Below are 26,045 nucleotides of genomic sequence, written 5' to 3'. Positions count from 1 at the left end.
GATGGTTTTAACAAAGAGAATTTATTTTCTCACAGTCTAGTAGGCTACAGGTTCAAATACCGGGGGTCAGCTCCAAGAGAAGGCTTTCTCTCTCTGTTGGCTCTGGAGGAAGGTCCTTCTCATCAATCTTCTTCTCCTGGACTAGGATCTTCTCTGCGCAGGAACCCTGGAATCAAAGGGCATGCTCTGCTCCTGGTACTGCTTTCTGAGTTGTATGAGGTCTCCCCACTCTCTGCTCGCTTCCCTTTCCTTTTATCTTTTGTATGCCAAAAGGTGGTGCAGGCCACACCCCAAGGAAACTCCTGTTACATTGGATCAGGGATGTGACCTGGGTAAGGGTGTTACATCCCACCCCAATGGTCTTTAACATAATCTAATCTTACCTCATTAACCACAGGCAGAGATTAGGTTTTACAACACAGAAAAATCACAAAACAGAGTACAACCACACAACACTGGAAATCATGGCCTAACCAAATTGACACATGTTTTGGGGGGACACATTTCAATCCATGACATGATCCATACAGTCGAATGCCTTTGCATAGTCAGTAAAACACAGGTAAATATATTTCTGGTATTCTCTGCTTTCAGCCAGGATCCATCTGACATCAGCAGTGATATCTCTGGTTCTACATCCTCTTCTGAATCCAGCTTGAATTTCTGGCAGTTCCCTGTAGATATACTGCTGCAGCTGCATTTGAATGACCTTCAGCAAAATTTTACTTGTGTGTGATATTAACGATATTGTCTGATGATTTCCACATTCGATTGGATCACCTTTCTTTGGAATGGGTACATATATGGATCTTTTCCCTTCAATTGGCCAGGTAGCTGTCTTCCAAATTTCTTGGCATAGACAATTGAGCACCTCTAGCACCGTATCCATTTGTTGAAACATCTCAGTTGGTATTGGGTCACTTCCTGGGGCCTTGTTTTCTCACCAATGCCTTCAGCGCAGCTTGGACTTCTACCTTCAGTACCATCGGTTCTTGATTATATGCTACCTCCTGAAATGGTTGAACTTCAAACAATTCTTTTTGGCACAGTGACTCTGTGTATTCCTTCTTTCTTCTTTTGATGTTTCCTGCATCAAAAAGAATGAGGCTGGAAGTCCTAATTCATAGCACTGTCTCTAGAGGAAGGCTTTCTCTCTGCTGGCTCTGAGGGAAGATCCCTGGTGATCTTCATGTGGTGTGGCATCTATCTTCCCCCATCGATGCTTTGTGCTTCTGTGCCTAATCTGCTCTTTTTATATCTCAAAAGTGATTGTCTTAAGACACACTCTACACTAATAAGGCCTCCTTAACATAACAAAGAAAAACTTCATTCCCAAACAGAATTACTTCCACAGGTATAGTGTTTAGAATTGACAGCACATATTTTTTGGGGGCACAATTAAATCCATAACAAACACTGGAATATCACCAGCATGCACAACACACCAACTGCCAATTTGGAAGCCTGGCAGGAAGAGAGTTCTGACATTAGTAATATAACTCCATTTTCCACAGCTATTTTGTCAGCAAACTTCCAAGCCAGCAAAGCTTGTTTTCCCATAAACTCCCCACAGAGGTAAATATATGCAGTCCATAGCAGACACAACTGATTAAATGGCCAAATTATTCCCATGATGATGCCAACCTGACCATGGCCACTTCTGCAATCACACAAGAGGAAGGGTGTATACAAGGCATGCCATATTAGGCTTTCCTTATATGGAAAACATGGTAAACCAAGAAGTTTTAGTAAAAGCGTAATTTCTGATCCATGTGGTGTGGCATTCAGTTATAGGTTTTAATGGATTTTCTTGTTTATGCCAACACATAAATCCTGTTACACTTCATATTTGAAGATGATGTTTTTCATTATGTAAAATAAATGTTTAAGATTTTGACCTATAAATGATCCATAGAACATTGTTGAGTTCTATACTTAGCTGGTGATTTTTCACATAACAATTGGACTTAATGAATTATATGAGTTTATCCACATCCTAATACTGGGAATAATGTAATTTTTTATAAGTAAAAATAGTATAATTGGTTTCTAGCAAATTATAAAATTTTCATTCTTATATTATATTTCTATCTCAGTTCTAATATGTTGCTGTTAGGTGCCAGCAAGTTGGTTCTGACTCACAGTGACCCTATATACAACAGAACGAAACACTGCCCAGTCCTGTGCCATTCTCACAATCATTGCTATGCTTGAGCTCACTGTTGTAGCCTCTTTGTCAATCCATCTCATTGAGGATCTTCCTCTTTCTTGCTGACCCTCCGCTTTACCAAGAATGATGTCCTTCTCAAGGGACTGGTCCCTCCTAATAACATGCCCAAAGTATGTGAGACCAAGTCTTGCCATCCTTGCTTCTAAGGAGCATTCTGGCTGTACTTCTTCCAAGACAGATTTGTTCATTCTTTTGGCAATCCATGGTATATTCAATATTCTTTGCCAACACCATAACTCAAAGGTGTCTATTCTTCTTCGGTTTTCCTTATTCATTGTCCAACTTATGCATGCATATGAGGTGACTGAAAACACCATGGCTTGGATCAGGCACACCTTAGTCTTCAAGGTGACATCTTTGCTCTTCAACACTCTAAGGAGATCTTTTACAGCAGATTTACCCAATCCAATGCGTAGTTTGATTTCTTAACTGCTACTTCCATGGGTGTTTAATGTGGATACAAGTAAAATGAAATCCTTGACAACTTCAATCTTTTTTCTAATATCAGATTACAAAAAAAATCAATGAAAGTTTATTTTTATAATTAGATTGTCTCAGATTCATTAGTCAAATACTGACACTTAATGGGTCAGATCTGAATAATCCTCAAACATGATAATGCTATCATTAAAATGCAGGAAAATAGTCCAAGGTGTTAAAAGAAGAAATTAGAGAAACAGACCAACAAATTAGTTTCTTGCTCATAAACTTGCACTTGAATAATTATGTTTGTAATTGTCTCTCTTTTTAAAAATAATAACTAATGCTTATTGAGTACCTCTTCTATGCTATCTTACTTATTTGGCATAAATTAACACATTTGACTGTGTGGATCATAACAAATTATGGATAACATTGTGAATAATGGGAATTCCAGAACACTTAATCATGCTCATGAGGAGCCTGTACTCAGACCAAGAGGCAGTTGTTCGAATAGAACAAGGGGATACTTCATGGTTTAATATCAGGAAAGATATGTGTCAGGGTTGTATACTTTCACCATATGTATTCAATCTGTAAACTGAACAAATAATCCGAGAAGCTGAACTATATGAAGAAGGATGCAGCATCAGAATTTGAGGAAGATTCATTAATTACCTGTGATATGCCTATGACACAACCTGGCTTGCTGAAAGCAAAGAAGACTTGAAGCACTTACTGATGAAGACCAAAGACAAAGCCTTCAGTATGGATTACACCTCAATGTAAAGAAAACAAAAGTCTTCACAACTGGACCAATAAGCAACATTTTGATCAGTGGAGAAAAGATCGAAGTTATCAAGGATTTCATTTTACTTGGATCCACAATCAACACCCATGAAAGCAGCAGGCAAGAAATCAAATTGCATTGGGCAAATCAGCTGCAGAAGACCTCTTTAAAGTGTTGGAAAGCAAAGATGTTACCTTGAAGACTAAGGTGCACCTGACCCAAGCCATGTCACCTGATATGCGTTCGAAAGCTGGACAATATATAAGGAAGACAGAAGAAAAATTGATACCTTTGAATTATGGTGTGGTGAAGAATATTTAATATACCATGGACTGCCAGAAGAACCATCAAGTCTGTCTTGGGAGAAGTACAGCCAGAATGTTCCTTGGAAGCAAGAATGTTGAGACTTAGTCTCACGTACTTTGGGCATGTTATCAGGAGGGGCCAGTCCCTGGGGAAGGACATCATTCTTTGCCAGGTAGAGGGTCAGCAAAAAAGAGGAAGACCCTCAAGGAGATGGACTGACAGTGCCTGCAACAATGGGCTCAAGCATAACAACGACTGTGAGGATGACAAAGGACCGGGCAGTGTTTTGTTCTGTTGTACATAGGGTCACTGTGAGTTGGAAATGACTAGATGGCACCTAATAGCAACAAAACAACAAACCATAAGAAAATAAATTCGTGTTGGTTAAAGCCACCCAGTTGTGGTATATCTGTTATAGCAGTACTAAGGAACTGAACAGTATTCTACGAGCTCCTCTTTGAAGCATGTTTTAACATGAAAGGTTGTTAACATTCAGTGCTTACAAAGGGAAAGAAAAGGTTTTCACCTGTGTGTTCACCATTCCTTCACAATGTTTACCTGTTGTGCTAGTGAAACAATTCCCCCCTTCATTTCTAAATTGAGATTTTATGACTTTAAATGTCAGATAATTCAGTGTAACATGGTTTTAAACATCAGTCTTTGTATCAAAATCTTACACAAATGAAATTTACTGGTAAAATTAACTCATTTAGACCCCAATTATAATGCCCCAAGAATTATAATACTTCCCTTTAACTTTAATACATTTATTCATCATATATTTATTGAGCACCTACTATATGACAGGCACCGTTATAGGTTCAGAGTTCCTCGGTAGTACAAACAAATGCTAGGCAACTAACCAAAGGGTTGGTGATTTGAACTCACCCAGAGGCACGTTGGAAGAAAGACCTAGAGATCTACTTCCAAAATATCAGTCATTGAACACCCTATGGAGCACAGTTCTACTAGAATATGTGAGGGGTCAACATGACTTGGAATCAACGTGACAGCAACTGGTTTGGAGAGATATATATATTACATATATAGATATATTGGCTTTAGGTTTTGGGAATAAACATGGGAACTCAGAAGAGTTGAAGAAATGGCGAGGTGGATATCTGAGGCAAGGGAATTCCAGGAAGAGGGAACAATCAGTGCAAAATTTCTTGAAATAGGAAAGGACATGTTCATTTACTACAGCAAAACCAAATGATGTTGCCCAGGGTTGGTAACCACCTCACAGATGGCCCTCAGTGACCCCAGCTCCTGCTGTCCCCACCTTTGGAGAGTCCCTCACACACGGCACAGAGTTGGTCTGTGTGGCCAGAAGAACAGGGCAGAGGGGCAGATGTCACTTTTGCGATCAGGCTACAAAAGACAGCAGCTTCCATCTTGGTAGGTCTTGCTCTCCCTTGGATTGCTCACTCTGGGGCAGCTATGAAGCAGTTATATGGAGGAACTGAGGGTTCCCAGCAGACACACAGGTGAGCTCGAAGCGGAAGTTCCAGTCCTGTCAAGTCTTCAGATACCTACAGTCTCAGCCAACGCCTTGATTGCAGCCTTTTAGGAGACCCTGAGCCACAACCACCCACTTATTTGACCCTAAGAAACCTCGTGAGATGGTAAATGTGTGTTGTCTAGAGCTGCTGAGTTCTGAGGTAGATTGTTAAGCAGCAACAGATAACTGACACGCAGATGTAGACAGACTTCCTGGTCTGGAGAACTCGCCAGCTGAAGGATAGTCTTTCTTTTGAGCCTCACCAACTACCAAGGGAGAAAGAAGCCCTGAGAAGAGCCTGAAACATTCAAAGTCAGCTGCTATTTGTATTTCACTTCTGTGTCCTTGCTAAGGGACATTATGCAAGAATCTGTGTCGTTGTTAGCCGTGGACCACCTCACATCCCACATTTATTATGTACTTAGCTCACCCTCTCTGATCTTCCTCCCTGCAGTGTACACTATTAATGCTCTATGTTCCCGCAGTCCCATGAGGGAGATACATAGGTTCTATCTCTACAGTCAAAGATTTCAAAGAGTGCCAGAAAAACAAGGATGCAAACTGCCTGGTTCCTCTCGGAGGGAGCAGCGATGATTTAAAAGAAAATAGTAACATTAATAGCTAACATCTGCCGAGCACTTTACACCTCACAAATGCTTCCCACACGGTTAATCTCACTCAATAGTCACATCAAGAGTGTCATCAATGCATTTAGCCAGATTTGCATGATAAGAATGTGAAGGTTCACAGGCCAAATATCTACCAGTTCCCATAGAGTTGACCCTAGCTCATGGCGACCGCAAGTGTGTCAGAGTAGAACTGTGCTCCACAGGGTGTTCAGTGGCTGATTTCTCACAAGTAGATCTCCAGGCCTTTCTTCCAAGGCACTTCAGGGTAGACTTGAACCTCCAACCTTCTGTTAGCAGACTAGCGTGTTAGCCATTTGTACCACTCAGGAAATCCAGGGGCTAAATAGCCTATCCAAAGTCATAAAATCAGAGACTGTGATAACCTTTGATCACAAAACTTACAAAACACTCTCCCAGGTGTGTTCCTTTGATCAACCATCAATGCTCCAGTGTATGCCAGAGCTGGAAACAGAGTGAGTGGGGACCATGGGTTTTGTTAGGTTCCTTCTAATCCCATTGTGCAGCAAGGCCCCTGTCTGCCTCGGAGCCCTCATCTTCCAGACAGACCTCCCAACACCCTCTATTTTGTGATCCTATTCTCACCATGAAACATTTCCAAAGAATCTGATGGGGTTTCTGCATCTTTTCCCTTTTCTTATTGCAGTGAGGATTCTGAACCAGAGAAAGAGGAGAAGGCAGGATATCAAATCATGAGGAATGCTGAGAGGCTGCTGGCATCGGAATTTTGAGAAGAATCATCCGGGTCCTCTTCTCCTACAATCACCCCTCTCAAATGCCTTCCAGGGAAAGAGGTATTAAGCTGGTAAACCCCGTCTGCGGTAGGCAAGGGGGAACACGCTCTGCTTTGGGTGCCACGTGGAAGGTGATAGTGTGTGGTATATTCAATCTGGTTTCTTCGGCTTTGATTTCTTTCTTTTTGTTTTTAAGAAGAAAATAAAAATCTCACATACTAAGTTCTCATAGTGTAATTCCTGGAAATCACTCTGGAGTCAGGGATTTTTGCCTGTTAAAAAAATAAAACATTTAGAGACTTCCTGCAGCTCTGGGAGGAACGCCAGCAGACGGGGGTTTCAGCCTCCCGCTGCCAAAACGATACTCCACGTGGCAGCAGAAGGATGCAGGCTTCCAAGCCCCGGAGAGGCTCCGCTGCTGAGAAGTGGGTTCAAAGTGCTGACCACCCTGTCGATTCTCTTTGGGGCCTCTGAAAAGAAAGGGTGAAAAACAACATAGGTGTCAGCTGTGAAAACGGAAAACTAAATCAACTCGAGTACAGATGCAAGGCAATTACAGTCACCACCTAAAAGGAGGAGGTTATGTTTGTAACAGTCCACATCCAAGGTTAGCCCTCAGCAATTTGTCTGCTGATCTTCTTGCTATAAAAGAGGGCCTGGAATTCATTTCTCTTTGTGGCAACTTCTGGGAGTGATAGAATTTCCAGCAATACCATGCTTTTATGGAAAGTAGTCAGGATTTTTATTCATCAGCCTTGGATGATGTTGGGAAGTCTTAGTCCCAGTGGGCTCATACAAGTTTGCGGACTGCACCTAAAAGGGCACAAGGACCCCTGAACTGTAGCCAGTTGCCATGGAGTCAGCTCTGACTCATAGCAAGCCCGTGTGTGTCAGAGAGGAACTGAGCTCCAAAGGGTTTTCAATGGCTGACTTTTTTTGTAAGCAGATCGCCACCAAGGTGCCTCCGAGTGGACTCCAATCATCAAACTTTTTGTTAGTAGCCAAGCTTGTTAATCGTTTGCACGATTAACTTCCTTGAGTTAAAGAACTACGGAAACTTAGAGTTCCTTAGCCCAATAACCCAAAACTACTAAGGCCCTTGAAAGCACCCCTGACAAATGACTAGTCACCATTTGAGCGCCTTCAGTGATGGGGTCTCCCCTCCACCAGAGGTGTCCGTTTTACCTGCTGTCAATTACCTATGACTGATGCGAGCTTTCAAAGACAGATTCTACCTAATTCTAGTAATGGAATTTCTTGGAAATTCACAGTTGAAATATGCTACCAAAGTTTGGAAGTTGTTTACAAATTAACATTCACTTGTTTCATTGAAAAAAATCGCAGCAATACTGATTGGCTTTCCAGGAGGGCCCTGAAAGCTTACTGAATACATAGTGTGACTAAAATAGTAACGAAGTGAAGTATTGGGCATTAGTATTGCACTTTTACTTCAGTCTTTTTCCCAGCATTGCTTATTGGATAGGAGACCTCTTTCAGCTACATTATTGTCAAGTAGACTTGTGTACGAACCCTAGAGCACAAACCGCTGTCCATGACATTGTGTCCATGGGGAAATGTGTCTGAGTCATTCTTCAGGGAAGGATGAGTGTTTTCTGGAAAACACACCTGTGTTCTTGGACGCATCCCGTGAGCCACCTTATAAGAAGAGTTGTAAGAAGCAGCAGTGTGTGAAACTTAATATTTGTAACAAGACTAAAAATTATCCCAGAATAACTCTTCTTCCTTTTTGTAATGGAACCTTCTCCCCCTGCTCGCCTGCCTAACTTTTAGCATTGTATATGAGTGCCCAACTAGAAGCCATGTTTCACGGCCTCCTGTGAATCAAATGGTCTTTGCAGCAAAGTGGGACCTTTTGATGAAGCATTTCCAAATGGAATCTGAGCAGAAGACATGTGTGATGTCCATCCTCCTTCCTTAAAAGGAACATGTTTGCTATTGGCTTCTCCATCCAGTCATCCTGCTCTTCTGTCTTAGTCATCCAGTGCTGCTATAATAGAAATACCACAAGTGGATGGCTATAACAAACAGAAATTTATTCTCTCACAGTCTAGGAGGCTAGAAGTCCAAATTCAGGGCATCGGCTCCAGGGGAAGGCTTTTTCTTTCTGTCAGCTCTGGGGGAAGGTCCTTGTCATCAATCTTCCCCTGGTCTAGAAGTTTCTCAGCGCAGGGACTCTGGGTCCAAAGGATGCACTCTGCTCCCAGTTCTTTTCTTTTTTGGTGATATGAGGTCCCTCTCCTCTCTACTGGTTCCTCTCTTTTGTATCTCAAGAGAGATTGACTCAAGACACAACCTAGTCCTGTAGATTGTGACCTGCCTCATTAACATAACTACCTCTAATCCTGCCTCATTAACATCATAGAGGTTAGGATTTACAACACTTAGGATAATTACATAAGATCACAAACTGAAGGACAACCACACAGTACTGGAAATCATGGCCTGGCCTTGCCAAGTTGACACACATTTTTGGGGGACACAATTCAATCCATAACATCTTCCAATGAACTAGAATTTGGACCTGTTGTTAGTGAGCAGCTTTAACCAAATGAGGACCCCACCCTGAAGGAGATCACAGCAGCAGGGAGCCAGCATCCTGGAAGACCTGAAGAGCAGAACTGCTGACCCTCTGGGCCATCTGCCTTCCTTAAGACCATGATATGGGAGAGGAATGACCATCCACTGTGTTTGGGAACATGACCTGTGGCCTTTGTTGCAACATCGTAGTCCGCATCCCAACTAAACACGAGTTTACAATGCTCCAGGCCCTGAACTTTTACCCCACCATCTCAGTGAAGCCCCATATCAAGTCAATGAGGCCAGCACATCTATTATGCAGGCTTCAAAATTGGGAGAAAAATGTAATATTTCTCAATAGTCACAAACAGCAAGGGGAGAAGAAGGAACACAGATCTAGCTCTGGTTAGTGTTGAGCTTGAGCAATGACCACTGCAGTGTCCTTGTTCTACGTGGCACCATGAGTGCAGCCTCACCCCATTTCAATACTAGAGAAGCTGCAGGCTGCCTATCAGTCACCACAGAGGTCTGGCAGCACCTGGAGAGCTAGAAGATTTCCCTTTTCCAAACACAAGTTCATTTGAACAGTGTGGTCTGAATTGCGGGCTTGCAGTGAGCAGAAAGTCAGTCAGTTACCCTGAAGTCAGTGGTAGAAGAAAGAGGTTGGTCTTTGGGAGCACTCCATCTTCCTCTCCGTGACCCTATCAGAACTCACTGTGAGAAAAGGGGAGTTTCATTTCTGCTAAGGCAATGAGCCAGAAATGATAACTCACATAACTTCTCCAACACTAACACGTACCATTTCTTGGCGATGTCGGTATCCACATGCATGATATTTCTAGTAATCTGACTTTCAGCTCCTTCAACTCTTCTGATCTCATCCTCTAAAGACCTCAGCTACTCTCCTGTGTGGTCATATCTTTGTCATTATCAATTACAACAATCCCTTCATAGCCTCAATTTTCTCTTCGTACCAGTTCGTTCTCTCTGGGGCAGTGACTCCAACAGTCCTCTGGCCTCCAACAGACCCTCTGAAAGCTCCAATCCATCAACACTTATCACCTTTTCAAAGTCAGTTTCTCATCCTACTGATGTCTAATATCCCCATCTTGTTGTTGTTGTTAGGTACCCTTGAGTTGGTTCTGACTCAGAGCAACCTTATGTATAACAGAACGAAACACTGCCCAGTACTGTGACATCCTCATGATCATTGTTATGCTTGAATCCATTGTTACAGTCACAGTGCCAATTCATCTTGTTGAGGGGCTTCCTCTTTCTTCACTGACCCTCTGCTTGACCACACATGATGTCTTTCTCCAGGGACTGATCCCTCCTGATGACATGTCCAAAGTATGTGAGAGAAAGACTCACCAACCTCACTTTTAACAAGCATTATGGCTGTACTTCTTCCAGGACAGATTTGTTCATTCTTTTGGTAGTCCACGGTGTATTCAATATTCTTCACCAATGCCATAACTCAAAAGTATCAATTCTCCCTTGGTCTTCCTTATTCATTGTCCAGCTTTCAAATTCATATGAGGAGATTGAAAATGCCATGGCTTGGGTCAGGCGCACCTTAGTCATCAAAGTGACATCTTTGCTTTTCAACATTTTAAAGAGGTCCTTTGCAGCAAATCTGCCCAGTGCGATGTATCTTTTGATTTCTTGACTGCTGTTTCCATGGGTATTGAATGTAGATCCAAGTAAAATGAAATCCTTGACAACTTCAATCTTTTCTCTGTTTATCATGATGTTGCTTATTGGTCCAGTTGTGAGGAATTCTGGTTTCTTTATGTTGAGGCGTAATCCATACTGAAGGCTGTGGTCTTTGATCTTCATCGGTAAGAGCTTCAAGTCCTCTTCACTTTCAGCAAGCAAGGTTGTGTCATCTGCATAACTCAGGTTGTTAATGAGTCTTCCTCCAATCCTGATGCCCTGTTCTTCTTCATACAGTCCAACTTCTCAGATTATTTGCTCAGCATACAGATGGAATAAGTATGGTGAAAGGATACAACCCTGATGCACACCTTTCCTGATTTTAAACCACGCAGTATCCCCTTGTTCTGTATGAGCGACAGCCTCCCCACTTTAACCCTATTTAAATTCCATGGTTAGTTGTCATAATCACCTCCTTGACTTCAATCTCAACTTTTTTTAATCTCTCAAACTCTGTTGGACTCACTGGGTTAAGTCATAACTCTATGTCTGTGTCTCTTCTCTTCTTACAGGACGCCCGTCAGATGGAATTAGGACTCACCGTACTCCAGTATGAACTCATCTTAATTTAACTAATTACATCTTCAAAGACCCTATTTCCAAACAAATTCCTATTGACAAGTACCTGGGGGGACTTGGATATAGCTTTCTGGGGGGCACAAATCAACCCACAACAGCCCACCTTCCCTCAGGTACCGCTTCTCCCTCCTTTTCATCTTGCCTTTCAGCAGTGCCAAACTACTCACAAGTCTTCTGATGAGCCCCAGATAATGTATCTGAGCCTCCACAGTGCTGCCTCTACCTATTCTCAAGACCATCTCACTTGTCACTTTCTCGGTTAATAAATACTCTCAGACAACACCACCTTTACAGCAACAGCCATCTCCTCCTGGGAAGCACTTTTCACTTCGCACACACCCCAAGAATGGCATTTCTTACAACTTAATGGTTCTGTGTATGTCTTTCCTACCAATGTTAAAATATTTGAGGGTGGTACCATATCTCATTGATCACATTGTCTTCTCCTGTGCATAGCTAGATACAGAGTAATACACATTTAAAGCTTATCTTTATGGAATAAACGAAGGAACCAAAAATGTGATTGAGCACACTTGGAGGATGGCAGAAGATTCTCAGGAGGGTGCCAGCCCACAGAGACAGCACGTCACCCTCAGTAGGGCCAGATCATCTCTCACATGTGAGGAGCGTGTGCAGGTGGAGGATGCCCACAGCACTGAGCCACCGTCCAGTCCAGTTACAGTGCAAAGTTGGCTGCAGAGGCTCCCACTGCTCATGGGTTGGATTGACTAAGGTGTATTTACGTGTTGCCTGCGATGACTTTGGGAATTCTAGGGTGAGGCAAGGGCAAAGGTTTCACTGGGAGGGAGGTTGTTTGTTGTGTAGCACCAGCGTGTGTAGAATTTTCCTCCCTGCCAGGCTTGGGGACTGGAGCTAGAATACTTGCCCATGTGGAGGGCTGTCAGCCAGCAAGATGCAGTCTTAGGTTCCCTCCTGGGATGGGCATGATTCTGGAACATGTGACAAACTCATAGCAGGTATATTCTATGGTGAACTGACATCTGCAGTGTATTTTACAGGAAAAAGGAGGAAATAATCAAATGACAAAAGTGGACCAAATCAGAATAGCTAATGCCCTTTGAAGACATAGAAAAGAACTATTTCCAACTAGAAAAACCTTTTCAAGTATGTATTTCATAACTAGTTTGTCAGTTAATACTGATTAGACTCTTCCCAAATCTACATGGCAATGAAAATATCCAGAATGACCAGGTTAGTCATCTAGTTTTATTTAATCTATCAAAGTCTCTACCCTGAAATATCAGCTTAATGATGGTAGGGTTTGGTAGGTACAGAGAGTTAGCAAAGAATAATGGCTATTACATTCAACTTTCTTCATTTTTGGTACACTTTTCCTTACCAAAGCCCCTTCTCTTCTCTTGGTTGATTTTGTTAGATCTTTTCAGGTATTCAAGATTTCTTAGCTTAATGCTTAAATGACAGAGATCAACTCCATCCAGCCTCAGTAGAATGATTCTGATAGCACAGAAAATAAATTTGTTCTAAAATGATGCCAGGGTTTCTTTGTACATTTCCAATGTTAGGTGTCCCTGGGTGGCACAAACTGTTAAGTGCTTAGCTACTGACCAAAACGTTGGCAGTTTGAATCCACTCAGAGATGCCTCAGAAGAAAGGCCTGGCTATCTAATTTAGAAAAATCAGCCACTGAAAACCCTATAGAGCACATTTCTACTTTGACACACATGGGGTTGCTTTGAGTCATGATTGAATTCATGGCAACTGGTTGGTTGGTGGTTCCAATGTTAAAATGGAATTTAGGTCATTGAACAATCAGTGTATCATTTTAATTATGTCTTCTGACATAAACCTTTTACTGAGAAATAAAGGTTCTGATTGAGAATGTATTCATTGTACTTTACTTCTGTGTACTGTTGTTGGGTACCGTAGAGTCCGTTCTGACTCACAGTGACTCTATGTACAGCAGAACAATACGCGGTCCTGCGCCATCCTCATGATCCTTGTTATCCTTGAGCTCATTGTTGAAGCCACTGTGTCAGTCCATCTTATTGCGGGCCTTCCTCTTTGCTGATTCTCTACCAAACATGATGTTCTTCTCCAGGGACTGATCCCTACTTATTAGATGTCCAAAGCATGTGAGACGAAGCCTCACCATCCTTGCTTCTAAGGACTTCTGGCTGTATTACTTCCAAGATATATTTGTTCGTTCTTTGACGGTCCATGATATATTCAAAATTCTTCGTCAACACCGTAATTCAAAAACATCAATTCTTCTTTGCTCTTCCTTATTCATTTCCTAGCTTTCGCATGCATATGAGGGGATTGAAAACATCATGGCTTGCTTCAGGAGTACCTTAGTCCTTAAAATGACATCTTTGCTTTTCAACACTTTAAAGAGGTCTTTTGCAGCAGATTTGCCCAATGCAATACATCTTTTGATTTCTTGACTGCCACTTCCATGGGGGTTGATTGTGGACCCAAGTAAAATGAAATCTTTGACAACTTCAATCTTTTCTCTGTCTATCCTGATGTTGCTTATTGGCCCTGTTGTGAGAATTTTTATTTTTTTTTATGTTGAGGAGTAATCCATACTGAAGGCTATGGTCTTTGATCTTCATCAGTAAGTGCTTCCAGTCCTCTTCATTTTCAGCAAGCAAGGTTGTGTCATCTGCATATTGCAGGTTGTTAATGAGTCTTCCTCCAATCCTGATGCTGTGTTCTTCTTTGTATAGTCCAGCTTCGGGAATTATTTGCTCAGCATACAGGTTGAATAAGTATGATGAAGAGATACAACCTTGACGCACACCTTTGCTGATTTTAAACCATACAGTATCCCCGTGTTTTATTCGAAAGACTGCCTCTTGATCTATGTGCAGGTTCCTCATGAGCATAATTAAGAGTTCTGGAATTCCCATTCTTCCCAATGTTATCCATAATTTTTTATGATCTACACAGTCAAATGCCTTTGCATAGTCAATAAAACAGAGATAAACACCTTTCTGGTATTCTCTGCGTTCAGCCAGGATCCAACCAACATCTGCAACGGTATCCCTCATTCCAAGTCCTCCTGTAAATCTGGCTTGAATTTCTTGCAGTTCCCTATCAATGTACTGTTGCAACCACTTTTGAATTATCTTCAGCTTTAAACAGTACTCAATAAAAATGTATCTGCTCATTCTCCATTTCCTTGGAACTACTTTCAAAAGTACATTGAATATACCAATGACTGTCAAAAGAATGAACAAATCTATCTTGGAAGAAGTATAGCCAGAATGTTCCTTAGAATTGAAGATGATGAGATTTCATTTCACATAATTTGGACATGTTATCAGGAGCGACCAGTCCCTGGAGAAGGACATCATGCTTGGTAAAGTAGAGGGTCAGCAAAAAAGAGGAAGACCCTCAACAAGATGGATTGACACAATGGCTATAACAATGGGCTCATACATAGCAACGATTGTGAGGATGGCCCAGGACTGGGCAATGCTTTGTTCTGTTGTACGTAGGGTCACTGTGGATTAGAACTGACTCAATGACACCTGACACTTCAAGTGCAGAAACTATGTGAGCAAATGAAAACAAAAGTGATTTTTCTTCGCCCTTATGATTCCAGTCTAATACATATTGTTGTTGTGTGCCATTGAGTCCATTCTGATTCATAGTGACCCTATAGGACAGAATGGAACCGTGCCTTATGGTTTCCTAAGGCTGTAATTTTTTCAGGAGTGGATAGCCAGGTGTATTCTCCCTCAGAGTCGCTGGTGGGTTTGAACGCTTTATGCTCTTCAGATCTTCATTGATAACGCTAGTCTACATGGTCTGAAGTTGAGGTCCAGGGAGTACAAGGGCATCTAAGAATGTTGAATGGATGGGGATCCAATCTTGCCATGTGTCACAGAACCCATTGTATAGACAGTGAACCAGAGCGGTTGTGCGTATTTATTGAGAGTTTACAATGTGCCAGGACCCATGTTCACTACTCTGTAAGGACTATCTCTTTTTCTCCTCACAAAATCATATAAATCGGTACCATCATTATTCCATATTTTGTCTTGAGGGAACTGAAGCCCAGAGAAGTTGAGTAACTTAATCAAGATTGTGCATTTAACAAGGGCTTAGAGCCTGGCTTCTTGCCGCACTGACATCCTGGAGAGCCATCAGCATGAATCATTCTGTGTAAGTATGCTGTGTCTTGAACCTGCAGTCAGATTAGAATCCATCAGAGACCAAGTGTGTAGTTTTGGGTGAGTTATTTCATCACTCTCTATGTTAGTGCCTATCTGCAAATTAGTGAAAATAGGAGGACCAACACCATGGAGAAGTTGTGAAGACAAAGTGAGGAATTGTATTTAGCACAGTGCCTGGTACACAGATAGTGCTGTGATGATGAAGATGATGATGATGATGATGATGATGATGATGATGATGAAGGCAGAGGAGGAGGAAGAGAAGACAGAGAAGGAGACAGAGAAGAAGATCCTGTCAACCATTAAGATCCCATTTCAGCCTAAATTAAAATCAATAAACTACCTGGATATGGGGAGTTGATTCCTCACTAACATGAGGGTGTAAGTCAATGAGCCATGTTCCACATCCACATTAAATCTAGGAATAGTTTTAACATCCGATTTTGAAGTGTGTTCTGCAAATCCATGGAGATGAACACCTTTCAGCTTTCAGTGAACAGGAGAGTCTGTTTTTAACAAGTCTGCATCCAATCTTAAGGGGGAAGGGGAAGAGCCCCTGTAGACATGGCCGAAACCAGGGCCACAGCCCTCCCCAGCGGAGATCAAAGCCAATTCCGCACAGGCAGGTGTGGAGTCGTGATTTTGTCAGACCATGAATATGTGCTGCAATTTCGGGTGAGATTTGGGCTCACGTCTCTCTCCCACTGAGCTGCTTCTATTGGGCGCCTTATAAAATCTAACCACTGTCGAGGCCTCCAGCTGGCGACCACTCACTGAGGGAGCCGTTAAAGAGCCCCACGTCTTCTCTGGCTGTTAGCCTCTGGCATAACCACCCATTTCTCTATTTTTAGGACGTGGCCACTGTGATGGATTTTACTGTTCTATTTGCAGCTGCCTTTCTCTTTGTTTTCAGTCTTAGGGAGTAAAACTGCATTTGTAGGACTCTCCATCCACGTTCTGAACATCTCCTTACCTGACTCACAAACTGATAAAGCGCTTGATAAAGGCCCCTCTGCTGCATGAATGCTTCATTTTTTTCTGTCCATCATGTCTCTGCAGGCACCCAACATCACCGTGAAGCCAGCACTCATGTTGTAGGGTGGAGTCGCTGGAAGTCCACCAATGTCCCCACTAAAGCACTCTCAGCACCTCTACAAATGTCTTGAACAAACCAGAAATCACAAGGTGGTAAATAATGACATGTTACCATGGGCAGATAGGAATGAACGTTTAAGCAAAAACGACGTCCAAAGTAACAGCCCAAACCCAGAGCGAGCGACCACAGGGACGCTGCTGTGTGCAGACCCAGCATCAGGGAGGTGCAGGGTAGAGGCCACCAGTGTGTTGGGTCGCCACTAATGTTCGGTGGGAGGAAACGCCTGCTTATCAGGAGGATGTTCTAAAACAAGTTGCTGTTACTAGGTGTCGTCCAGTCGGTTCCAACTCATAGCGACCCTATGTACAACAGAAGGAAACACTGCTCGGTTCTGTACCATCCTCACATCCTACAACTTAACTTAGCTGGGTTTTTTTTTTTATTTTCCCCTTGAGAAAAAATAAAATGTTTGATAATTTTATTTTTAAATTTAAAAAAAATAAAACAGGCTATTATAAGGAATTTTTATATCCATTAAAAGTGTCTGAGAAAGACATGGGAGAGACAGGATGTCTAATTCGTTTCAAAATGATTCTCCGCCAGACTGTAAGTTAGAGAGCATGAGTTCCATTTGGTTTGCACTATTTGCAAAGCATATCTTGCATTTACCAGAATTTTGTGATAATCTCATCATAACTATTTTAAGAATAAGCCAAGAATGTTGAGGCAAAAAGGCGAGAGAGAAGAGAGTGGCTAATTCTCACCAGGAATTTCCTACTTGACCCAAGTTCCCAGGACTTTGGTCCAGGAAAGCGTGCTTTATCGTTGCATTGTGTCCTGACTGTAGTGTGCTGGACAATATCTAAGTAGGTTGTTGGGCTTGCTTCCCACAGATGGTGAGAATCCAGCAAGATGCCCACACCTCTGGGCCAGAAAGCACATGTTCTCTGTGGCTCCATGTACCCCTTTATATGGCAAACAGGAGAACATCCTCCACTCCAGACCCCCACAGACACCCAGGAGAGGGTGGGGTGGGGATGATCATTAAAGATGTTTTACAAAGCATGACTTAAAGTAGCTTTTTCTTTCCCTGAGAAAAAAATAAAATGTTTGATAATTTTATTTTTAAATTAAAAAAAAAAGCCTCTTCAAACTTTATTGAGTAATAAGTGTTCCATCATCCTTCCATTCCATACCAGGAATGGACAAGGTATGAGGAAAGGAAGGGGAGAAACATGCAGAGGGTTACTGGTAGAAGAGGGAAAGAGAGCGAGGTAGGGTCACCTGTGAAATTTGGAAGAGAAAAATGCGCAGGTGAAGAGAATGAGGGAAGATGAAAGAAACAGAATAGAGAGGGCACGCACTCAAGAGGGACACTCCGCGGACTTTGAGGTGAGCACTTCTTAGATCTTATTGGTTGATTTTCTGGCTAGTTTTCCCACCTCTCTTCAGCCATGCTTATCTTCAGATCTGCCCCTGCACAATAGACCAGCCACGGGGTCCCCCACTCTCAGGGCAGAAACTGTGCTTTGGGCTATGCAGCATGTACACAACAATATCATCTCAGGAGCCAGAAAAGGTCAGGTCCAACCCTGGATGTTCTGTTGTTGGTAACCATGACAATGTTTGGTGACACCTCCCACATGATAGCTTCAGAGAACGTTATCAGGGCACCAAAGAGTCTTTTTATAACACTGTCCGAATGCAGCCTGTGTCTTTGTAGCTCTAGAGTTATGGGGGCTGGTTTTACATGAACACAAAAGGAAGGTTTGGCAACAAGACAAATGGTTGATATAGAACCAAACCAAACCAGTTGTCATCCAGTTGATTCCAACTCATGGTGAGTGGCCCCCATGTGTGACACGGTAGCGCTGTACTCCATAGGGTTTTCTTGGCTGTAACCTTCACGGAAGGAACGCTGGTGGTGCCATTGTTAATGCTCAGCTGCTAACCAAAAGGTTAGCGGTTTGAACTAGCCAGGGCTCCATGGGAGAAAACCCTGACAATAACAACCATAATCTTTATGGAAGCAGATTGTTAGTCCTTCCCTCTGAAGCAGCTCTGGGTTGGTTGGAACTGCCAGCCTTGTGGTTAGCAGCCAAGCACTTAATCATTGTACCACTTTGACACAAGGCGACCTTACGTACGTCAGAAAAAAACTGTGCTCCATAGGGTGTTCAGTGCTCTACATATGCAATATATATGGTGTGATTGTCCCTGCCTGTCGGTCATCTGCAGGGCTAACCTGATGCCTCGTCGCCACAGGCCAAATAAGCATTTCTTGGCCACACCCTCCGAGTCGGCTGCTCTCGTGAGATGAAGAACACAGACCCCAGACCTCCAGGAGCTCCACAGTCCAGCCAAATTGCTGGACCACTGACCAAATATGTACTCATTGTTTGTGAAAGTGCCCGCTCCTCTAACATCAAGTACAAACTACTGAAAACCTTGAATGTGTAACCTCCGTTGAGTCTGACTCAGGTCTCCTCCAGCCCCCTTTCTCTTCTTTGAGTTTCTGACTGCTGTGTCGTTTCCCCGCTCCAGCGCCTGCAGGTGTTGGTCTCCTGAAGTGCTCCGTCTCCTCTCAACACTCCTCATTTACTTCAGTTGCCTGCTCTCCCTCAGAGGCCTTCCCCAAGCAGCCCCTTCCTCCTCACTCCCAGCTGCCGTGCTCTGTCCGGCTACCATACCCTGTTTTCATCCCAGCCTTGACCACTCTTGACTTTCTCTTGTGTGTGTTATAGTTCAGTGCCCCAGTTAGCATGGAAGCTCTATGAGAGCAGGGACCTCAACTATTCCCGGCTACCTCAAACCCTGAAACTGCCTGGCACAAAGAAGCTGCTCAGAGGACAACTGCTACTTGCCCTGCAGACCTCGGACTTGCCAGCCCCCCGTCTTGTGGGCCTGTTCTTGAAATCAGTCTTCCTATCTGTCTATCATCTATCCATCAGTCATCTGTCTGTCTGTCTATCAGCATCTATCTATCATCTATCTATCTAGCATCTATCAATCTATCATCATCTATCGTCTATCATCTATCATCTATCTATCTACATCTATCTATCATCTATCATCTGTCTATCATCTATCTATCATCTATCATCTATCTATCTACCTCATCTACCCATCTATCCATCTATCATCTATCTATCTACCTGTCTATCCATCTATCCATCTATCATGCTATCTATCATCTCTACCTATCTCTCTCTCTCTCTCTCTCTCTATATATATATATCTGTATGTATGTACCTTCTAGGCCCTGTTTCTCTGGAGAGCTGTGACTGATACAAAAGCCATATTTTTATTTTAAGTTTCACTTTGTGTTGATTTGGATGGAAGACTCCTTATGTTTATTGCCAACAGTCATTTGTATATGTCATGTTATAAAAAAAAAACAGAACTCATGAGTCTCATCTGTTTCCTGGGTTTTGGCCTTCCAGTCCCTGGAGCCCCTGAGGGCCGAGCTCTGGAAGCCCCTCTCCAGGGACCCCCAGGGCATGTTTCCCTGAAGTGAAATTACCTCAAGGCCTGAACACGTGGCAGCCCTGACCATCAGTGCAGCCATAGCCAGGGAGGACAGGGACATTGGGAAGGAGAGGGAGGTTTCATGTTGCAGAATGAGTTAAGAATAGGCAAATCCCCAGCAATTTTGTCTGGCCAAATTATACTTCTAGACTCATGCCTATACTTTATATTTGAAAAGCTCAAATTATTTTATAATCTTCTGAAAATACATCATCTGCTCATTTGTTTTCAATAATGTGTCTGTAACCTTTCATAACATTTCAAAACTTTCCCTCTTCCCCTTTGGACAAATAAAGAAATAAACATTACTCAGTTAAGATAAACCGCTGAATTGTTTTTCTATTTCCCTGTTAGAGCTTTTTTTATAGTAAGAGGGCTTAGTCATTGCATACCACTTTAAAATCATCAGGACTTCCACATGCACCATATCAACAGAGCGCTACAAGCCTCGACGTCCATAACCTTATTTCCACTTTGCCGGTGAGGAAACTGGGAAGCGGAGATGTTTAGCAAATTGCAGGCGACAGTGTAAATAGTAAATGGCCTTGCCAATATCCAAACGCAAGTCTGACTCCAAACATCATGGCCTCCCTAAGGAGGACAGGTCCTTTTGAGGCAGCACATTTTTTTTCAGGAGTTACTGAAAATGGCAGGAGCATGAAGCATGGAGTATTCAGTGACCAGCACCAAACCTAAGGGTCTCTGATCCTCACATTCGAAATCTCCAGCCGAGACAACAGAATGATACTTTCTTTTGGCAGAACTACATTATCTCTTGTAGGGAGAACCATTTTGGAATGCATGAATTCCTTTCTTTTAAGTACTTTATTATTATTTGATGGTATGGAATATGAAATTGATTTTTGTTTTGTTTTATTGTGATAAAGTGTATGTAACAAAACATTTCCATATTTTTAGTGTCCAATTCAGTGACGTTAATGATATTCACCGAGGAACCATTACCATTTTCAAACGTTTTTCATCCCTTAAACAGAAACTCATACCCTTTCGGTAATAACTTCCCCCTTCTCCAGCCCTGCTGACCACTAATAAATGTGTCTCTATTTGCCTATTCTAAGTATTTGCCTAGTCTATAAGTAGCGTCGTACAGCATTTGTCCTTCTGTGTCTGACTTGTTTTGCTCAGCATGTTCTCCAGGTTCATCTGTGTTGTAGCATTCATCAGAACTTCATTTCTCTTTATGGCTGAGTAGTATTTCACTGTTTGAATACACTCCATTGTATTTATCCATTCACCTGTTGATGGACACTTGGGTGGTGTTCATCTTGTAGTTATTGTGAATAATGCTGCAATGAACATTGACATACAAGTGTCTGCTTGAATCCCTGCTTCCAATTCTTTCGGGAATATGTCTAGGGCTAGGAGCGCTAGATCATATGGTATTTCTAGGTTTAACTTTTTGAGGAATTGCCAAACCAATTTCCAAGTGACTGCACAATTTTACATTCCTACCAGCAATGAATGAGGGTTCAAATGAACTTGATTCTTAGTAATTATTTCCCAAAACATGCTGAAGAATCACCAAAGTTTCCTCTCAGATACACACAGGCCTTAGAATCCGAGGGTCTTGGTTTTCACTACCAAATGGTTTTTCCCTTACTCTCTAGCAAAGACTTGGGCTTTGACTAATGGGTGATGCTCCTCTTGCCCCTCCTGCTACCTCCTTTCATCTGACAAGTCAGCTTCCCTTCCTCCTAGCACCTCTTCAGCACCAACATTTCCCGAGTTTCATCTCTCTCTGCCCTCTGTTTCTCTCCCTTTCTGCCTACATGATGGCAAACGTGGCATAACTTAGGTGCTGGTTACGCCCATGCCGATCACCTCCTCCGTCAGAGCATCTGTGCCTAATGCCTGAATTCTCTTCTTGCCCCCAGATTAGAAATTGTATTTCTGTATTTCACTTGAAGGTGGGTGTGTTCCCAAATGTGTTTCCCACTATTGATAGAGGCAGAACGAAAATGAAATATTTAAGTTTTGGTAAATCAGTATCAGGCAGTAGGAAGGAACAGATCCTTATTCGTAGCTGTCCACTTATACCCGGATCCTTGGCTTCATGATTGGCTCCCTTCCCACAGAGTTCGAGACCCCCAAAACTGGCTCAGAGACTGAGAGCTAGTTCACGTATTTATGGGAGCTTCCGTTCCCTTCCAAGGAGGAAGGCAGACATAAAGATCACAACATTATTGGAAGCAGCCACACAATTTAAGAACATGTGCTTTTTCACATAGACCTTGGCCAAGTTTTAATTTAATTAGTGCGCATTGGAATACTTGAACATTTGAGGATCTTTAAAGATCATATTTTAGCCAAAAGATTTATCTCACAGAAGACAATTTCCAACCCAGCCAAATGCAACAAATAGTTGCTAGTTCTAGAAATAATTTATTGTGTGGAGATATGACATTCATCATATTTTTTTAGTACACATTCATCTCATGAAACATCTGTGTCTTAAGTTCGGTGTGATGTGGAACCTAAAAGAAAAGAAAAGAAAACAGTTGCCATCAAGTCGACTCTGACTTATGTGTCCGCACGTGTGTCAGAGTAGAACTGTGCTCCATAGAGTTTTCAATGCTGCTTTTTCAGATCGCCAGGTCTTTCTTCTGAGGCAATTCTGGGTGGACTCGAACCTCCAACCTTTCGGTTAGCAGCCAGGTGTGTTAACCATTTGCACCACCTAGAGATTCCTGATATGCAACCTAGCAGATGGGAAGTCAGAAAGTAAGAGTCACAACCAGCACAAGAGAAATGCTGACACCTAAGAGGCAAAAGGTGAGTTGTCGTCATGTTCTAAGCAATTCCACCTTCACATGGAGACTCCCTTTCATTGATGTTCTTCCTTGGCCATTAACGGACCTTTTTTTTTTTGTTTAATTTTATTGTTGTACTTTAAGTGAAAGTTTACAATTCAAATTAGTCTTTCATACAAAAATTTATACATACATTGTTATGTGACCCTGATTGCTCTCCCTATACTATGACAACACACTCCTCCTTTCCACCCCTGATTTCCCATGTCCATTCAACCAGCTTCTAACCCTCTCTGCCTTCTCATCTCACCTCTGGACAGGAGCTGCCCATTTAGTCTCATGTATCTACATGAGCTAAGAGGCACACTCCTCAATAGTATGATTTTATGTTCCATAGTCCAATCTAATGGTTGTCTGAAGAGTTGGCCTCAGGAATGGTTTTAGTTCTGGGTTGACAGAGAGTCTGGGGGACATGCTTTCTGCGGTTCCCCCAGTCTCAGTCAGACCATTAAGTCTGATCTTCTTACTAGACCTTGAGTTCTGCACTCCACTTTTCTCCTGCTCCATCAGGGATGCTCTGTTTTGTTCCCCATCAGAGCGGTCAGTGGTGGTAGCCAGACACCATCTAGTTCTGGTCTCAGGCTGATGAAGTCTCTGGATTATGTGGCCCTTTCTGTCTCTTGGGCTAATACTTTCCTTGTGTCTTTGGTGTTCTCCTTTACTCCAGGTGGGTTGGGACCAATTGATGCATCTTAGATGGTCACTCACTAGCTTTTAAGACCTCAGACGCCACTCACCAAAGTAGGATGCAGAACATTTTCTTAATAAACTTTGTTATGCCAATTGACCTAGACGTCCCCCAAAGCAAGGTCTCAAGACCCCTGCTGCTGCTACTCTGTCCCTTGAAGTGTTTGGTCGTATTCAGGAAACTTCTTAGCTTCCGTTTATTCCAGCTGTGCTGACTTCCCCTCTATTGTGTGCTGTCCTTCCCTTCACCTAAGATAATTCTTGTCTACTATCTAGTTAGTGAATAACCCCCTCCCTCGCTCCCCACCCTTGTAACCATCAAAGAATGTTTTCTTCTGTGTTTAAACCTTTTCTTGTGTTCTTATAATAGTGATATTATACACTATTTGTCCTTTTGTGACTGACTAAATTCACTCAGCATAATGCCTTCCAGATTCACAGATCACTCTGATGGAACAAAAAAAAAAGTCAAGTTACCTTAAACAGAGATGGAAAGGGGCTTTCCAAATAGTGTAATGGTTTGGCTGTGATAATTCAAACAAATTTGTAAATGTGAAAGTAAAATTCCTTGTCTTCAATGATAAGTATCATTGCTACTAACACAACAAAATGCCTCTAACAGTAACTATAACACTCATTCATTCATTTGTCGTTGTTATTAGGTGCCGTAGAGTCATTTCTGACTCAGAGCGACCCTAGGTACAACAGAACAAAATATTTCCCGGTCCTGCGCTGTCCTCAAAATCATTGTTATGCTTGAAACTATTGTTGTAGCCACTGTGTTAATCCATCTCTTTGAGGGTCTTCCTATTTTTTGCTGACCCTCTATCTACTTTACCTGACCCTCTATCTACTTTACCAAGCATGATGTCCTTCTCCAGCGACTGATCCCTCCTGACAACATGTCCAAAGTATGTGAAACGAAGTCTCACCGTTCTCGCTTCTAATGAGCGTTCTGGCTGTAATTCTTCCAAGACAGATTTGTTTGTTCTTCTGACAGTGCATGGTATATTCAACCAATACCAAGGATTCAATTCTTCTTTGGGCTTCCTTATTCACAGTCCAGATTTCACATGCATATGAGGCAGTTGAAAACACCATGGCTTGGGTCAGGTACACCTTAGTCCTTCAAGTGACATCTCTGCTTTTTAACACTTCGAAGAGATCTTTTTGCAGCAGATTTGCCCAATGCAATGCGTCTTTTGATTTCTTGACCGCTGCTTCCATTGGTGTTGATTGTGGATCCAAGTAAAATGAAATCCTTGACAACTTCAGTCTTTTCTCTGTTTATCATGATGTTGCTTATTGGTCCAGTTGTGAGTATTTTTGTTTTCTTTATGTAGAGGTGTAATCCATATGAAGGCTGTGGTCTTGATCTTCACCAGTAAGTGCTTCAAGTCTTCTTCACTTTCAGCAAGCAAGGTTGTATCATCTGCATATTGCAGGTTGTTAATGAGTCTTCCTCCAATCCTGATACCTTGTTCTTCTTCATAATAGTCCAGCTTCTAGGATTATTTGCTCAGCATACAGATTGAATAAGTATGGTGAAAGGATACAACCTTGACACACACCTTTCCTGATTTTAAACCATGCAGTATCCCCTTGTTCTGTCAGAACAACTCCTTCTTGTTCTATGTACAGATTACACATTAGCACAATGAAGGGTTCTGGAATTTCCATTCTTCATAATGTTATCCAGAATTTGTTAAGAACCACATAGTCAAATACCTTTGCATAGTCAATAAAACACAGGTAAACATCTTTCTGGTATTCTGTTTTCAGACGTGATTCATCTGACATCAGCAATGATATCCCTTATTCCAGGTCCTCTTCTGAATCCAGCTTGAATTTCTGTCAGTTCCCTGTTGATGTACTGCTAGTATTTAAATACTGGTGGCATAGCTTCCAGCATCACAGCAACAGGCAAGTCCCCACAGTACGACAGACTGACAGTCGCATAAGGGTTCATCATTCAGCACATGTTTATAAAACATCTTCTGTATACCAGGTTCTGTGTTAGCTACGCCATTGCACAGGGGCGCCAGAGCAGTCTCTCTGAGTATTTCTGCAATGTAACTATTTGAAAGACAAAATGAATGATACAGCCTAACATGGGAATGAGTGATTTTGGTAGATTTTTGCCTCCTAAACAAGTATAGGTCCGTACGACTCTTCTCTACATTGGCAATAAAACTTTAGTCAAAAATCTCAAAAATTTTGTTATTAATTGTGGGGATATATGCCATTTAAACATGGCTGCACTATTGACAACTGCA

Source organism: Trichechus manatus, unplaced genomic scaffold, assembly GCF_000243295.1.
Source record: "Trichechus manatus latirostris isolate Lorelei unplaced genomic scaffold, TriManLat1.0 scaffold00002, whole genome shotgun sequence".
Classification (NCBI taxonomy): Eukaryota; Metazoa; Chordata; class Mammalia; order Sirenia; family Trichechidae; genus Trichechus; species Trichechus manatus.
This window is presented reverse-complemented; position numbering follows the sequence as displayed.